We start from the raw sequence: 18,892 nt of genomic DNA, 5'->3' as shown, positions 1-18,892 counted from the left end.
GCTGCTCTGCGCCTGCCCATGGAGGTAGGAGCGGCGTGTAGTCTCCTGGTGGTGGAGGTGGGAGCGGTGTGTAGTCTCCCCTTGATACAGGGGACTGGTGCGGCTCTCCCTCACTTGCAGGGGACTGGTGCGGCTCTTCCTCCCTTGCAGGAGACTGGTGCGGCTGTGGAGACAGCGGTGGGACCTCTGCCTTCCTCTTCCCCTTTCCCCTTCTCTGCCACCTCCTCACCTTCCTCTCCTGCGGCAGTTCCTCCTCTCCTTCCTGGTAGGGGCAGCGCACCACCGGGTGCCCAAACTCCCCACAGGCAAGGCACCAGCCCTGGTCCTCCAGACCACCGAGGAACTCCTCCAGGTCCTGGCAGCCATCTCTCCAGTCCCAGCCTTCCATGTTTATTTTATTTTATTTGTTGTTGCTGTGGTTTTTTTTTGTTATTTTTTTATTTTTTTTTTGACAAAACACCTCTCCTGGTCTGACGCTTGGAGGCGCTGTTATCCCACGCAGGACACCACGTGTCACAGAGACGGCCGAAGTGGGCGGCGTCAGAACCAGGAAAGGTAATGCAATACACAAAACACAGGACGGATGAAATGAAGTGATGAAGACGCCTGTTGGCGCCGGTTTAATACAAAATAAAAGGTTTACACAAACACGAAAAACACAGGACACGGCACTCTACGCCAAAATAAATAGACAAACGAAAACAGACTAAACTTAACAAAACGGTGCACGCACAGACACTGACAAACACGGTGAGCGGATACTTTCTCCTCTTATCATCATTACTACTACTACTACTGCTGCTGCTGCTGCTGCTGCTGCTGCTGCTGCTGCTGCTGCTGCTTTATTTCCTCCGTCTCCAATCCCGTTCTCCGCTCACCGAACACCCAACCGCCAGTATGTGACAACGTGCATCTATATATACTATTGTGCTGGGATTCAATTACCAATTAATTATTCACTTGAATCCCAGCACGTGAATTAATAAAGTGCAATTCCCCGTGCTCACATATTACTACATTTTACTTGCACGTGAAGTGCTGTGCAATCCTCGTGCCTAAATACACATATACATTTTTAAACACTCGTGTTACACAGACCCGTTTATATCCCGTGTACCAATGTCTATACACCAACATTTAAACACACCACACGCAACACATAACAGATAATATACACAGGGGCGGGCACTTTGTTACAGTGAGTGACAGCAAGAAAAACATAAGAGAAACAAAACTGAAAGTAATAATTGCTACGTGTGCTGGAAGCACCACCACGGTATTTATTTGGTTCGTGATATGTTTTAGTTTGAACTTTTATTTTGCTCTGTGAACAGTGTTTTTTTTTTTTATTTATTTGTTTAAATATTAAGTTTGTTTTTGTTCATTAAAAACTGCGCCGCAGTCTGCTTTCATCCTGCGTTGTGTATCTGTCAGCTGCTTGGTCTTAGAAGACTATCTAAATTCCCTTTTTAAGAAGTTAAATGTAAATGTCTGTTCATGCTTATGTACGGTACGAATCTCCTCCTCCTCTGTTGATGTCACACTTTCCATGTCTTCCCAAAGCACATCCATTAAATCTTTTTAAATATTAGATACTGAATTTTTTTTTTTTTTTAAATGAATAAAATTATACACTTATTTTGAATTGTGGGTCCTATTAAGGCACATTTTTAGGACCAGGATATGCAGTTTTAGACCCCTGCAAAACCCTGAAATTTTTTTTTTTGGTTGGGGGGGGGGGGGGGGGGGTCATTGACACCTAAACCCATGCTGGGGAAGGACCCCCATACCCCCTTGCCTTCTGCTTAGGATTTCTAGCCTCCTACTTTAAATGACAATGAAAAGACTACACTGATGCTCTAAAACTAAGAAAATAGACCATGGATTTAAGGCAGACATGCAGCATAGAAATGTGATACGTTTTGGCTTTAAATTATGCAAATCCTTTTGAAAAGAAAAATGAGGTGCCAGGATAAGGGGACTAGTGAAAAAAGGTACTTCTTACAATAACAGTTAATGACAAGAAATGAGTGCCTAGGTTCTTACTCATGTAATTCCTTTAAAAGCAGCAGAGTGCTGTGTGTCACATACAGATGTGCAGGGCTTTATTAAGGACACACATTCATTGTGGTTCAAATAATTTCTCACAAACCATTCTTTCAGTGCAACCCTCAGCAGAAACATTACATCCCCCCTATATCTTGTTTATAACAGCCCTGGCAGTAATAAGTCAAGTCTCCTTCTACTCCAGCACCATGCTCTCATACAGTAATAAGACCAAAATTAGACATACTTGCAATCTGAATCACACAATTTCGTGTAAATGAGCTGTCATTCACATGATGATTAATTTATTATACAAATAACAAACCTAATAGTCATAGTTGAAATATAGAAATAGTTACGCTATAACCTGCCTCTATCACACCACTGTGTCACTTTGACAGATGGGGGTGATGCTGGGAAGCTAGAATCACTGTTGAGCCCTCTTGAGGTGTGGTGGGCTAGTCTGCATTCTCATTGATATCTTGCTGATATTAAAGGTTCTTGCAATCTTTCTAACTTATCTTCTTTTAGTGTCACAATCACTACTTGCTTTTATCTTGAGTAGTGAGGCATAGGGATGTACACAGTGGTGCACAAATCTGGATGTGTTGAAAGAGAAATGTGCCAACATTAGTTTAAGGAACATGAAGCAAAAAAGAGCATGTTGATGATGATGTCAGAAAGAGCTGAGCATTGTTCAGTGCAGCAGACCAGACCAGTAACAGTGCATCTCTCCTCTCTGTGCAGAGCCACGCTGGTCTCGGAGCTGGTGCAGTCCGGAGAGGCTCAGCTGCGAGGAAAGCTGAGGGATGAGAAGGCGAGCATGGCCAGGCTCTTTGACACCGTGTGCACCCAGCTGTGTGAGAGGGGCAGGCAGGCACTCAGCAGAGCCAGAGAGTAAGCACCTGCTGCGTCCAATACCTCCCTGCAGTACTGAGCCTGTGCGCCAGTGCTGTGTTTTTTTTTTTGGTATACACTGTATAGGAAAGACAGACAGGACAGAAGAGGAGGAGGGGTAGCACTATACATAAGAAACAGTCTTGAAGCCCAGGGGTTAAACCTGGACAAAGAAAATAAAGCAGAATCAATATGGGTCAGAATAACAGACAAAAAATCAAAGGGCATAATAATAGCAGCATGCTATAGACCGCCAGATTCAGACGGTGAGCAAAATAATCTGTTATACAATGACATTAGAAATGCATGTAGCAAAGGAAAAGCCATAGTAATGGGGGGTTTCAACTTCCCCCATATAAAATGGGAAAACCCGGTGGGTAGCACAAAGGATGAAATAGAAATGGTGGAAATGACAAATGACTGCTTCCTAATACAATTTGTCAAGGCACCGACTAGAGGGGAGGCATGCCTTGATTTAGTCTTTTCAAATAACAAAGACAGAATAACTAAAACAGAGGTCAGAGAACCATTGGCAAACTCAGACTACAACATGGTCTCATTTGAAGTGTTTTTTAAAACCCCAAAAGTAAAGACTAAAGCTAAGGTTTACAATTTTGGAAACTATGAAGGTATGAAACAGAGACTAACAGTAGATTGGAGTAAAATAGAGAAAACACCCACAGAAAAAGCATGGTTGTTCTTCAAAAATGTAGTATTAGAGGCGCAAAACAATTACATCCCTAAAGTAGACAAATATAAATGTAAAACTAAATTGCCAAAAATGGTTTAATAGATCAATTAAAAAATATATTCAGTGAAAAAAGGCACTTTACAGAGCATTAAAAAAGGACCAAAAAGAAAGTACACAGAAAGAGTACACAGAACTGCAAATGCAAGTCAAAAAGAAAGTTAGAAAGGCCAAGAGAGAAACCAATTCCAAAATGTTTTTCCAATATTACAACAGCAAGAGAACATTCAAAGAGGAGGGGTTAAATGTTTAAGAGATACAAATGGCAAAATCGTAGATGAAGAAAGAAAAATAGCAAATTCATTAAATGATTACTTTTCACAAGTTTTTACAAAGGAAGATACGGACAACATGCCCCACATGTCATCCAGTTCCTATCCAGTGTTAAAGGGACTAGGAGCTCTTAAAATAAACTAATCCCCTGGGCCAGATGAGATCCTCCCAATAGTACTCAAAGAAATGAAAGAAGTTATTTACAAACCGCTAACCAAGTTTTGCAGCAGTCTCTTGACACAGGGGTGGTACCGACAGACTGGAAAATTGCAAGCGTAATACCGATCCACAAAAAGGGAAACAAAACTGAACCAGGTAACTACAGACAAGTAAGCCTGACTTCTATTATATGCAAACTTATGGAAACTATAATAAGATCCAAAATGGAAAATTACCTATATGGTAACAGGGTCCTGGGAGACAGTCAACATGGTTTTAGGAAAGGGAGATCATGTCTAACTAACTTGCTTGATTTTTTTGAGGATATATAATTACATATTTTGAACTAGCTCCAACACCATACTTGCTGTCCTTTTTTTATTTTTTTTATCTTTTTGGAGAAGAAAAAAAAATTCTGAATCAAACCAAGCTCTTTGATTAAATACTTCTTGAAAGTTATGTTAACAGTTCATAAATTCAGTATGTGTGCATGCGTGCGTGCATGTGTGTGTGTGTGTGTGTGTGTGTGTGTTTTTGTGTGTGTACTATACTTACTGTCAGCTTTCGCTGCTGGAAATACATTGAACAGTTTCCTCTTTTTAATTGAAATTATTGCTCCACTTGTGTTTTAATTGTTGTACGGTTGCACTTCATTTAATGTACATGTCTCTTGTCAGCCACACCCTCTTTGTGTGATCCTCGTGTGTATTTGTCGTCCCCAGTGTGTTATGCTTGCAATCTCTTACGCTTTCCCCTGCTTGCGTCTTTATTCTCTGCTTAGCTCAGTGCTCATAAATGCTACTGTTAGTTAGTAGTCACTGTTGCAGAGCAAATAAAAAAGCAACAAATTAAAATTTCATTTGCTTGTCTCATCCTCCTTTGCTGAACCTACGCACACCAACGCTGTAATATGCTTTTATTAAAGACAGTTATTTTATTTAATTTTTTATCCCGGTGACTTTATTCTCCCTCTGTCATTTTCTCTGTGATTTTGAATGCATTGACCGTGACTGCTCCATGATTTACGTCCAAATTTTCAGTGACAAACTCCTAGCCCTAATTATGAGCAATGCAACTACTAGATCATTATTACCAGCATTATTATTATAAAAATAATACTATGAATAATGTAGCTTTTTTCCCGCAGGATGTTTCAAGCTTCCACCCCTTCTGACAGTACTCAACACCAGGTGGTTATGGATGAACTGGATCGACCTCGCCAAAGAAATGCCTCCATTTCCAACAGTATTACCGATGCTCTGGCTGAACTTGGTATAAACAGAACCCTCCTGCTGGTACGAGATAAATTCAAGAAACTGAATTAGCTGTAACTGCAGGAGAGACAACGCATGCCGTCCTCCGGTCAAAGCTCAAGGCCCCAATTTCGGTTCTGGGAGGAAATGCACCAGTTAATGGGTGACCGGCCAGTGGCAGTGACATTGGACCATTTGCTGGAATCCTCATCCTCCCAGACGTCCTGTGAAATACCAGCCCCATTAATGGGGCCAGCCATCATTTACTTTTCTAAACTAAAATATGCTGCAATTGTAAAATACGGAAATCTATATTATTATTTTCTTGTTCTTGGCAGCATGAACTGTTTTAACAGCAAGCCCTTTGCATTCTAGACAGATGGGGGATAACCCTGTTTGATGATATTTAAATAAACCCTCCCATTATTTTATTATTAATGAGGTAGTTTGCATTTGGAGACTAAATTCTCTCTCTAAAATAAATGTGGAATCAGAACTGTCATGACCATAAAAGCATGAGAGATCTGTTGTCACGCTTTTCAGTTTTTGCTTGTAAATTGCCCCAGTGTTAGGCTTCATAGTTAAAATCATCTGTATAAAGAAGAAACAAAATAAAACATTCAAGGAAAAGTAAAGCATTGTTAAATGTTCATAATAAATCCTTGATGTGCTCTCTGGTCATAAAGTTCTGCATTAGTGAAGCAGTCTTAATCGTTCATCATGCATTGTTTGGTTGAGTCATGCATTACATATACATGCGCCAGCTTCCACGTGGCTAAGTATGCATGTACAATGTTCCAGCATCTAGTTGAACAGACGCAGATTACGTATTGTGACAATATCAAAAGCATGGCTTCAGTTCAGTTACTTGTAAACACACAATATAAGTTTGATACTTATTCTGTTGGTGCGATGCTTAAAACAAAGTCTTCTTAACACGGTCGTCCTCTCTATAGAAGTTAGCTATGCAGCAGTGCAGTATCTCTGTGAAGGCTGTAGGGAAAAACTTGTGTCATTCCGAAGGGAGACTATCTTATCTATTATCAACAGAGACAAGAGAATTCAATATCTGAGAAATACTTATATTAAAATGAATTTAACCATGAATTTAATTGATAAAACCCTGAGCAATTTCAAGATTTAAAGACAAATTTAAAGTATGGAGTACTTACCAAACACTTCTTCCTCAGATTCAGAGGTTTTCAAAGATCACTTCTTGTCTGTATCATAACATTCTCCTACAGCTTCAACCTAGGATATGGTCAGCCCACCTCTCTTTCCTCTACCAGTCATCTCTGTAACATCCAAAGAGGTGCCTCCCAAACAGGACAGTATCCCACTAACCACCATCCAAGGAGTCAATCCCCATCAATCTAAGTGGCTCCAGGCCCAGGATACACCTCCAGAGCGATTGTACTTTAAGGACTGGATTCTCAACTCATAAAGATCCTCCTCAAAGACGTCAGCGAGATCCCAGCAGAGAACAATCAGGAATCTCTTTTCATTTTCTATTGTAAATACATCTCAGCAGAACCAATATTTCCACCAAAGAAACTCCCCAGCCACGCACTGCCGTTCAGCAGCCCAGGTCAGACAGCAGCAGACTGTCTCAGAACAAGCTACTGCAGCTATCAGCAAATCATCACACCAGCAGGCAGCCGCTCCAGCCAGCAAAACTTAACATGAACAGTCTTGCATTTTCAATGAAATAAAAGCATTCATGTAACCATTCACAGATACCTTATCCTCAGTCAATAACAAAAGAAATTTGGATAAACGGATGATCAACATCGAGCAAGAGAAGCAAGGTTCCGCAGTTTCAGTATTTTCCTCCATTCCTGCCATAAACCTAGTGGCTGCAGTAGCTACCGTCACTTCTGTTTATATACTAAACCCAGTCCGTACAGTAGAGACTCCAGTCTACAACCTTGCATCTGCAACAGCATATGGTTTCTCTATTAATGGCTCAATCTGAATTTCTGGACCATAGAATGGTGGATTTCAGAGATTTATCAGTCACACTGAAATCCAGAGACCCCAGATTACTGAAAAATGTAACTCTGGGGAAATTTATCTTTGCCTTCGTTATATACAGAGGTGTGCTATGTTCAGTATAGTCAAACTGCAGACAAGAACTGTGATCTTATGAATTCTACATAGTGGAGCTATCTGTCAGATATGGAGGGACCATATCGATTACCACAAATTATTTTCACCAAAAGCAGCAGGTATTTTGGCATCAGATAATCCCGTCATCAACTGGGCTCAACCTGCTTTAGACCTGTTCAACAGGATTTTCAGTGGCCTCAGAGCCAACGCATGTGGGGTCTGCGGTTCCACTGGCCACTCAACCTCTCTCTGCCCTAAAGCTACCATAACATCAACCTCCTCCAGATCAGCCATCTCCATCACTCCTCCTCATTTCTCTAAAAGAATTTCCATCACTAACTCCATCCAATCTTCAGCGCCACCAGAGCAATCTACAAGTGAAGACAAATTTGGACTAAGAATCCGATTCGCAGGAGGAAGGCAAATCTGTAACAATTTCACCTCCGGTATATGCTCTTTCAGATGTCCATATGTGCAATTTCTGCAGGGATGCCCATACTAAAGCTAGCTGCCCAGTATCTCCAAAGTGACTATCTCTGAAACTTAAGTCTCAATTCCCATAAATATTTACATTTTAAAACAAAAACTTCTGAATTATCCAGACAAAATCTTTGTTAATTGCACTATGTAACACAATTTTTGTTCCTGGGTAGTAAGTGTTATTTCCTAATTGCTTATGCCTCAAAAGTATAGAAAATGGCTATTATTCCCCACAAACTTTGCTTTTGTGACCAGGACAGTGATATTTTGAAATTTACCTATTTCCAATGAGAAAACGAGCAAATTTGTGTCTTTTCGTTCACATAAAGTCAGAAAAAAACAACATATGAGTCCAAATTAACATGTGTAGTTTTTCGAGATTTACGATTATACTGTAAATCACTTTCACGAATCAGCCCCCAAATGTAGTCTCCCATCATGTTCTTGTTATATTGTCCTTGGTAGCGGCATTCAAAGTCCAGTATATCCTGGTGGAAGCGCTCGCATTGATCCTCCGAGTACGCTCCCATGTTCTCCTTGAATTTATCAAGATGAGCATCAAGGATATGTTCCTCCCCACAGAGAACTTGGTCCGCTGTGGCCAGTCCCGCCTGTGGTAGTGTGCCTCGGTGTCCCTGCTGTCCCAAAGGCAAAGATAGCAAGGAAACTTGGTAAAACCGCCTTGGAGACTTATCAGGAATGCTACCATTTTGAAGTCTCCTATGACCTCCCAGCCGTACTCATCATACTTCAAGGCGTCCAGCAAGGTCTTGATGCTGTTGTAATCCTCTTTGAGGTGCACCGAGTGAGCCAGGGGAAGAGACTGGTACTTGTTACCATTATGGAGCAGCACGGCTTTAGGCTCCTGGATGAGCTGTCAGTGAAGAGGCGCCACTCATTCTGGTTACAGGCGATTCCGATTGTATCGAACAGACTGGTCACGTTGTGGCAGAAGCAGAGCCCATCTTGACGGGTGAAGAAGCTGGAAAAAGGTTGGTGACGCTTCCTCTGATCTGTGATTGCACACTTTCATCCAACAAGTTCCATTGCTTGAGCCTAGACGTCAAAAGCTCGGCATCTACAACGTCTTCCTCGCTCTCTGACTTGCTGCTCTCTTCTAAAGACGGAGGGTGGGTATGGGGAGCTCATGGCAGTGTGGCACTGGGGCGATGGATAAAGGAAGGTCCGGATATGTGATAGCAGGTGCATTCTTGCCAGTCCGACATTTGGAAGGGTCCACCATGCAGAAGTAGTAGTTGCTTGAGTGGTCAGTGGGTTCCCGCCAAATTCTTGGGATAGCGAACTTCATGGCTCTCTTTTCCCCTCTGTACCATCCTACAAATACATTTATTTCACCCATGACTAATATGTAAGAGATTCTTGCAACATTTTTCATATATGATATATTTTTTCAATAACATTGAAAATTGTAAAACATTTTAAAATTAAAAACTTTTACAATTTTAAAAATTTTAACACATTTTATAACATAAAATTCCAAGCAACAATTGTCCATCTTACCTTCCAGATTTTTTTTGCAGTGCTCGCAGGTGAAATGAGGTGCCCAGGGTTTGTCTTGATCCCCGAATTGGCCTTGAAGGCATAACAAAATGGGATCAGCAGGATGCTTGCAACTTCTTGATGCCATCTCAAAAAAAAAAAAAAAAAATCGCTCTTAGGGCCGGATACCCTTTTGATGCCATCTCCGACCAGATATGTATTCCACTTAGACAGGGCCAAAACAGAATCGAACTTAGGCCCTGTATTTATCCTATCCTATTATTCCTGGGGAACGTTTTAGAAAGTCTGAGGTTACTCCAGTGTAATCAGGCACTGAATCTGTTATTTGGAAGTGGGGGACACGTACATTTCAACATATCCACTTCTGGGGTGTCACAGAGACCGCCGAAGTGGGCGGCGTCAGAGCCAGGAAAAGTAATGAAATACACAAAACACAGGACGGATGAAATGAAATGATGAATACGCCTGTTGGCGCCGGTTTATTACAAAATAAAAGGTTTACACAAACACGAAAACACAGGACACGGCACTCTACGCCAAAATAAATAGACAAACAAAAACAGAATAAGATGATACTAAAGGATGCCTCCGGAAGGGTAATGGGAGAGTCTGTGTCCAATGGTGAGATGCAACCCCCGTGTGTATGAAAATGCCCTTTCCGCAAAGGCACTGGTCATTAAAATACTAATCACTGCAATATTAGTGTGATGTTTTAGAAAAAGTGAGATTCCCGTGGTTAGGATGTTTTACATAAACTTGCACGGGAAGTGTGTGCTTGATCTCACCTCTGAATACACACTATATAGTTGTATGGAAACAAAAAAAAGTCCCGCCCAAAGTCCTTGGCCATTTCCAGGGGCCCACAGGTCGTAATGCTTTCAGCAGGGTAGCATTCTCCTGAGCAAACTTCCCCTTCGAAAATTGTAAAACATTTTAAAATTAAAAACTTTTACAATTTTTTTTATAACATAAAATTCCGAAGCAACAATCCTTGGGCGAAGCGAGGCCATCTTACCTTCCAGAGTTTTTTTTGCAGTGCTCGCAGGTGAAATGAGGTGCCCAGGGTTTGTCTTGATCCCCGACAGGCATGCCAAAATATGCCTTGTAGGCCTCACACATCTTAGCAGATGCTTCCACGGAATACTTTTTCGCTCTTGTCTTGATAAATTGGCCGCAGACATAGCAAAATGCATCTGCCGGATGCTTGCAGCCTTTTGATGCCATCTCAGAAAAATGCAGATATGTATCCACTTAGGCAGATGGAACTAAACTGAACTTGTGGGCTTAAGGCCCCTGTATTTATACTACTATTTATATTACTGGAAAGTTCTAGAAAGTTCTAGAAGTTACTCCAAGTTTACTCAGCACTGAATCTATCTGGAATGTTCTGGAAAATAGGTACATTTCAAAATATCACTGTCCTGGTCACAAAAGCAAAGTTTGTGGGGAATAATAGCCATTTTCTATACTTTTGAGGCATAAGCAATTAGGAAATAACACTTACTACCCAGGAAGCAAAAAAATAAAAAAATTGTTACACAGTATTATTTAACTGATGGACTAGAGAATGGTTTTTCAAATCCCTCCCTCCTCTTTTCAAAACAAATAACTCCATTCTGCTATTCAGTACAGTCTCTTATTCAAAAGGAGATTAAAAAAGGATTTATGGTTGGTCCATTTGCAGCTCTCCCATTTCCAATATTCAGGATTAACCCCATTGGCATCGCCACTTGGAAAATGTCATGAAAAATATGTATCATCATTGACCACGGGGATTAGTAAAACTGAAAACAACTGAGGCACCTCACAGACAGCAAACATCTAATAAGGCAGAAACATGTCCCAATCCTTTCAAAATGCTTTTTAATGTCTTATTGAAGCATTCAACAAGACCGTCTGTTTGTGGATGTGTGATAGAAAGATAATGAGTTCTGGTGATAAATCTCCCTCCCGACCGGTGAGGGCACTAAAGAACGGGAGAAGTATCTGGAAGAGCTGGCCTGACAGTTCGTTTCCAGGACTGGGAAGTCGGTCAGCCTGGAAAGAAGCAAGACTCTGTTGTAAGATTGTATTGACCTGAAAGGTAAACGAGGGGCAGCTGCAAGTAATAAAGCAGCTGCAACCACTTACCTAGATGTCATGCGGGATTACATATAGGGGCCAGTGTAACGCTGATCTTTTCCTTCGTTTGGGTAAAGCTCGGTGGAGAGAAGGACTGAGAGAGCTCTCAATAACAAAAAGAAGACGTGTTTAGTGTTTTTTGTTGTTTTTGTCAGTATTGTAATTGTTCGTGTTTTTGCATCACCAGACAGTTAAAGCACACCTCTGGAGCTGTCGCCGAGGGTCAGCACTATCCGGATCACCACTGCACTACCATCACAAAAAATACCTGTGTTTGCACTCACCACCAGCACGACTGCACTCACCCAGGACTGGTGACCGTGTGTTCGTTTTTGTTCGGGACTGTGCCCTGTTTGTTATCCCCGCACGTTACACATTGTTGTGTACTGCCGGGGATTTATTATTTTACGGTCACCAGACCTGGAATATAAATAAAGCACTTTTCACTGGATTACCGTTGTCTGCCTGTCACTCCTGCATCGCATCACCACTACACCGGTTCCCCTTTCACCAGCCATTTTGCCACAGGGTGGTAAACAGACATCAGGATAGGCTTAATCTTTAGCAGACTAAACAGGTCTTTCATTAATTGTGAAATGAAAGGTGTGCCCTGGTCAGTCAGAATTTCATTAGGAATTCCAACTCTGACAAACACCTGCACTAGTTCTTTGGCAATCGTTTTTGATGTCGTATTACGCACTAGGATGGCTTCGGGATATCTGGTGGTATAATCCACTTCACCAGACCAGGTCCATGATGATGTGCCCAAACGGTATTTCAATAATGGGGAGGAGCACAAGAGGGGCTCTGAACTGAATGTGCGGACTAGTCTTCTGAGAGTTGGGGTAAAAACTACAAAAAGCTCTCCCTCTTTATGTATTCCCAACCAATAAAACCTTTTAAGTACCCTTTGAGTTGTTTCTTCTTTTCCTAAGTGTGCACCAAACAAATGATTGTGTGCAAGCCTCATCACTGTTAAGCTCTATTCAACCTCTGACTCTCCTATCTGAGTGACACGGTAGTATAAAAAAGCAGGTCCCAATCCAAAGGACCTGCGTGGAACTCCCATGTCCTCCGTGCATGAAAGTGTGCGTGTTTGAGTCTGGGAAAGTGTGGCGAAAGACATGGTGTTTGTGCAGGGCAGTGCTCGGGGTGATGTGGTGTTTGTGCAGGGCAGTGCTCAGGGTGATGTGGTGTTTGTGCAGGGCAGTGCTCGGGGTGATGTAGTGTTTGTGCAGGGCAGTGCTCGGGGTGATGTGGTTTTTGTGCAGGGCAGTGCTCGGGGTGATGTGGTGTTTGTGCAGGGCAGTGCTCGGGGTGATGTGGTGTTTGTGCAGGGCAGTGCTCGGGGTGATGTGGTGTTTGTGCAGGGCAGTGCTCGGGGTGATGTGGTGTTTGTGCAGGGCAGTGCTCGGGGTGATGTGGTGTTTGTGCAGGGCAGTGCTCGGGGTGATGTGGCGTTTGTGCAGGGCAGTGCTCGGGGTGATGTGGTGTTTGTGCAGGGCAGTGCTCGGGTGATGTGATTTTTGAGCAGGGCAGTGCTCGGGGTGATGTAGTGTTTAGCAGCGACAGCTCCGGGGTGCTCAATCCTCCTCTGTGAACACAAAACACATACGTAATACAAAACAAAGCAAACAATACAGGCTCCAGCCGCTTGTTACATTTCTCAGCGCAAGGCAGCATACTGACACAGCTGCTTCCCCTTTGTACCCACAACCTCCTCCATGCAATCAACCCATCGCAAAAGTTTCTTCAATAGAGGGCTGTCCCGCAGCTGATTGCAATGGAGTCGTTCCGGATACGTGCAACTAGGCACTCCACCTAATATGGTCCCCTTCCAGTTTCCACCTACCACCAAGGCGGGCCATCGAGGAGGAAGCATACCACTGTCCTTACACAGTGCCCTTTCTAATCAGGAGGGAGATTTACAACATCAAGCCTTTCTCTCTTTATCACAACGGGTCATTAGCTTGGTCCCTTCCAAACAGTAAACTGCAGTCACTAAACCACTCAAACAAACTTTGTTCCCTGAATCTCTACCCGACCATCGCCAGTTTCACTAATTTTCTCTTTGGGTGTACGTTGGGCGCTAATCTCTTTCTTCCTGCATTTCACAGTCTCTCCCACTAATACACAGTCTACGGGAGCACCTCTAGCTTTATCCAGTCAAATCATATATTTATATTCATTACACGCAATAAAACATTACACGTTTCAAAAGGTGCTTTGTAATTTAATAAGACATGTAACACAGTAACACAATAGCAATACAGTAGATCTTGGAAAGCATGGCGTAAGGTAAGGTTTTTTTTTTTAAATTTATAAAATTGCACACATGCTTAGCCTCCGTAGCCTCCTATTACGAGCCGCCACTGGTGTAATCGATCATAGTGGTGCAATCGCCACCCTAATTTCGTAGTCGATTATCATATGGACATTTATTAATCGATGCATTGACTTTTTTTTAACAGACGCTCCAATTAGTAAAAACACCGTTGTGCATAATGGTTAAAAAAAAGGACACAACTTCTATTCGATTATATAAAAAAAGAAATACGAAGGACTTGAATTTTTAGCAACTGAAAAGAATGTGTGTGCGTCCGCATCAGATTCCTATAACATTGTAATATTAATAAAAAATACTGTATTTTAACAGGTCACTTCTATCTGAATTATGGTCGTTCATTACTGTTAACAATTTACAAAGCAAAGCAAAACAAAGCAAAATATTTAAAATAATCTCACAAATCCTGACTAATTTAACTGTTGTACTAAATTCAGCTTCTTTTTATATAATATTGCCATATAATCCAAACACAATATTAATTGAAACAAAAGGTAATCGGTAGAGTTAATGATTTAAAACAAAAACAAAAATGTATTGCCTTAATTTTTAAATAAAGAAAATGTGAATACAATAGGCCTACTTCTGATTTGGCTTGTCCAAGGCAGAGGCCTATTGTGTGTATCCTAGCAACGTGCTAATCTACCATAACTAGCACTAAAAGAAGCGCACTCTCACACACTCAAGGTTTTAATGCTAACCTGCAACAGGAGGCTTCAAACTGGGTTCTAATTTGATGCATCGATCCACCAATATGTAATAGAAGTTTGGAAAATTTAAGGACAGATGATCAATAACTGATGCATTGATTAATTGTTGCACCCTTAACTGATACATGATAATGTATTATTTATAAACTCAGTTTAAAGTATCATTGATGCTTCTAAGTATTATTCTTTGCTTTACCCCTGTGCTTTTAGAATACCAGTGGAGAGTGCTCTACAAAGGTAGAGCATTACACAAGGCATGTGCGTTATAAAAGGGATACATATTATACAAGAGACGTTATATGGAACTGCTCAGTAATGCACACAATGCACGGCCTGTGTGCAATTCACAGGGTGGAGCTTGCTTAAGAATAGTCAAGTATCTCTCCAGAACACTTTTATCAAACCTTTGTATGAGTTATCCTTGAGATCTGACAGGTCTGACCTATCGTATTACATGCCCATGAACTGAGCAAGAGCCCCTTTGAAATCCCCTCACAGACAGAGCTGAAGAGAATGAAATGAAAAGGCAAAATGCATGATTCCAGGATATTAATACAATTGATTATAACCATGGGCTCCGCATCCCCCATTTCTACTGTAAGTATGACCCTGACAAATCATTCAATATACAGTATCTATCTCTTGTCATCTGCCACTCATTCTCTTTAACCTAAATGCTAATATGGCTCATTAACACAAAACAGATGTGTCTGTAGATAGGGTTGAAATTGAAAATTACTGTGAGTCTTAATTTGCCATATTCCACATGTTCTGCATGGGTTTCATTTCATCCAATTAGACAAACAGACTGAAATAGCTCTAGTTTTAATTAGCTTGCTGAGAACAGTGTGGAGTGCTTTTCAAACGCAGGGTGCTGAGAGCAGTCACAGCACAGCATTAAGGATACATCTACATCTTGTAAAACTCATACTGGCTTCCAGTTATATTGAGGTGTGACAAAGTGCCCACCACTGTGTGTATTTTCTGTATATGTTGCGTGTGGTGTGTTAAATGTTGGTGTATGGTCATTGGTACATGGGATATAAACGGGTCTGTGTAACACAAGTGTTTAAAATCTATATGTGTATTTAGGCATGAGGATTGCACAGCACTTCACGTGCAAGTAAAATATAGTAATATGTGAGCACAGGGAATTGCACTTTATTAATTCACGTGCAGTTGTACCACAACTCCAATTGAATGATTGATTAGCAGTCGAGTCTCGATACAGCTGCATAAAAGCAACATGTTTTTACCCACTCAGGGTTGGGTGTTCGGTGAGTGGAGAACGGGATAGGAGACGGAGGTAATAATTGTGATCATAATAATAGAAGTACAATATCTGCTCACCGTGTTTTGTTTAGTGTTAGTCCGTTTTGTTTGTCTCTTTGTTTTGGCTGCCAGTGCCGTGTCCTGTTTTTTCCTGTTTTATTTTGTAATAATAAACTGCGCAGCAGCGCATCCATTTATCATTTCATCTCGCAGTACTGTGTGTTTCTTCTGGTCTGACGTCCACTACAGCCGTCTTTGTGACATGAGGCCACATGTCTGTCTCCTGGCCACACACACACACACATACACACAATACAAACTGCTTAAGAATCTTTCTTATTCAAGTCATTCTGAAGGTACAACTCAACATTAAAAGGAAAACACATATATAAATACATAAACACAATGCAAATCTAACCATGTGAAAACGGACAATTTCCGCATTTTAAAATCCTGCAGTTGCCCATTATTCAGACCTCTGATTTGATGTTGTACGTCAGTTAAACAGTTTGTCTTTTAGATACCATACACAAAAAAGAATTCTTGAATATGAGCATTATTAAAGAGAGAATGCACAGCAGTTCTAAATGGGTAATTAAAAAATAACCAATGATCGAGGGCAGCACAAAGTCCCAAGTTGTTCACGAATTGATAATTTTTTAGTTACCCATGAAGAACCATCGTGTATTTTCTCTTTACTGCAGCTGTTACTGTGAAATCACTGCTGCATGCTGGCCATTGAAACCGACAAAGAAAAACGTTTTTGAACACCCACACATATAGTAGGATATGCTAATGCCATGCAGTATCCAAAATACATGGTTGTTTACATTGTAAAAAAAACAACTTACAGTGGCAAAATTAGATTGCTCTTGTTGAATGTTGTTATTATTTAAATATGTTTTGATATTTTGATATTATCTTGCTGCAGGAGTGCTGATTCTGTGAGGGTTGCTATTTTGATATTATCTTTCTGCAGGAGTGCTGATTCTGTGTAGGTTGATATTTTGATACTATTTTGCTGCAGGAGTGCTGATTCTGTGTGGGTCACTATTTTGATATTTTGATATTATCTTGCTGCAGGAGTGCTGATTCTGTGTGGGTCACTATTTTGATATTTTGATATTATCTTGCTGCAGGAGTGCTGATTCTGTGTGGGTCACTATTTTGATATTTTGATATTATCTTGCTGCAGGAGTGTTGATTCTGTGAGGGTCGCTATTTTGATATTTTGATATTATCTTGCTGCAGGAGTGCTCTAATTCTGTGTGGGTCACAAGTTTGTCCCAGGATCCCTTCCCCTTTAATGGACTTTTCTAGACCTTGATTTTGTGATGCATACAAACAAGATAGCAAATGTAATAAAAAATTGTCCAAACCCCAAATACATCCTTTCTAGATATTTTCTGTATAAAAAGTGAAACTTTTTGAAGAGTGAAACATACCATAAGAGTTCATTGATTGTCCAGTATGCTGGACAAACTGCAACAAAGGATTAAGGCCATTTTCTTTTATAGCATGTTCAGCATAGAATAAACCAAGTATTTATGTTACTTACCAGTGGAGCAGAAAATACAAGGAATTTCTGCTGTGATCAATACACTTCTAATGTGATCAATACGCTCCTGAGGACATCAATGCACTCCTGATGTGATGTTTTTGCCCTGGTCAGTGTTAAAGATGCACGTTAGAACTGCACTGTCACATTAAAGCATTGACTGATCAGAGATGTGTTTTTAAAACATGGCTGATTTTCTTTCTCCCACTTATGCTCCCAGTACCCTTAGAAGTATTAATGCTCAAAGTATAAATACAAATACAAGAAAGGGCTCTTTTGCACATCACTAACTAAATAAAACAGAAGCATTCCTTTATAAACAGTGCCTTTGATCTGTAGCAGTAACTTCCAATACATGTGAGAAACTGGGTAGTTGAGACTTTGACCACATAATGAATACATTGCCTCTGTTTAAAACCAACATGATGCTATTCAATTATTTTGTCACTATTTATTATTGGAAATAGCAAACATGAGTGTCATTCTCTTCCAATGACAAGGGGCAGTATTTGTGTCACTGGTTACTGTTATTCAGATAGCAGGTAAATCTTAATCATTGTATAATTGTATTTAGCATGTATTTTTGAAAGTTGCAGGACTGCCTGCAGTAAGCTTTTGCAGCTATTTTTAAACTACAGCAATCTTCCCAGAAAAAAAGTTGCCATGTTTTCAAAACTGTGGAAGGGTCGTAGGTAATTCACCGAGACACAGGAGACAGACGGATGAACTATCACACAGGTGCCCAGTTTTATTCAATTGGGTTCTTTTTTAGCCTGCAGAGGGTGCTGTTGTCCATTGCCTGCCTACCTGCTATGGTAGACAGGACTACAGGAATACCAAAGGCAGTACAAAGTTCAAGTGCGGGCGCACTTGCAGCTGCTCAAAAGAATAATTAAAAACAAAAGGCGAAAGAAAAATGGAAAATAAAACACAGCAATCAAACTACAAATAAAAGGTGCTGCACTCGGCAGCGTTACCCCGACCATCGCTACTCACACGGCCCGGGTCTCCGTCCTAAACTCGCTGTTCCCTCAGCCTGCTGTCAATATACTTCTGGGGTCTGCCCAGGTCTCTCCGCTACCACTACTTTTTTTGTTTTCTTCTCTTTTGGATTTCTTTCCCAGTCTTTCTCCCGGCCGTTCTTTGTCCTTGACCAGAGCTTCCGTATGCTCGGCATGTCTTAGAAGGGCAGACCTGAGGGAATAGCAGAATGTTATTTTATAGGGATAGCAATCCCCCCAAGACCTGCCTCTCAGCCACTCAGAGAGAGGGAAAGCCCACACACACGCTCTCTCCCACCTCTCCGTGTCACTGCCATGACCGACAGGCGAATATTGTATGGCTGCTGCCCTCTCCCTGCAGCACTATGAACACAACAGAAGAGTCAACACAGATCTCTCC

Source organism: Polyodon spathula, chromosome 12 (assembly GCF_017654505.1).
Source record: "Polyodon spathula isolate WHYD16114869_AA chromosome 12, ASM1765450v1, whole genome shotgun sequence".
In the NCBI taxonomy this organism is placed as follows: Eukaryota; Metazoa; Chordata; class Actinopteri; order Acipenseriformes; family Polyodontidae; genus Polyodon; species Polyodon spathula.
The sequence above is the reverse complement of the archived record's forward strand: the minus strand, read 5'-3'. Positions refer to the sequence as shown.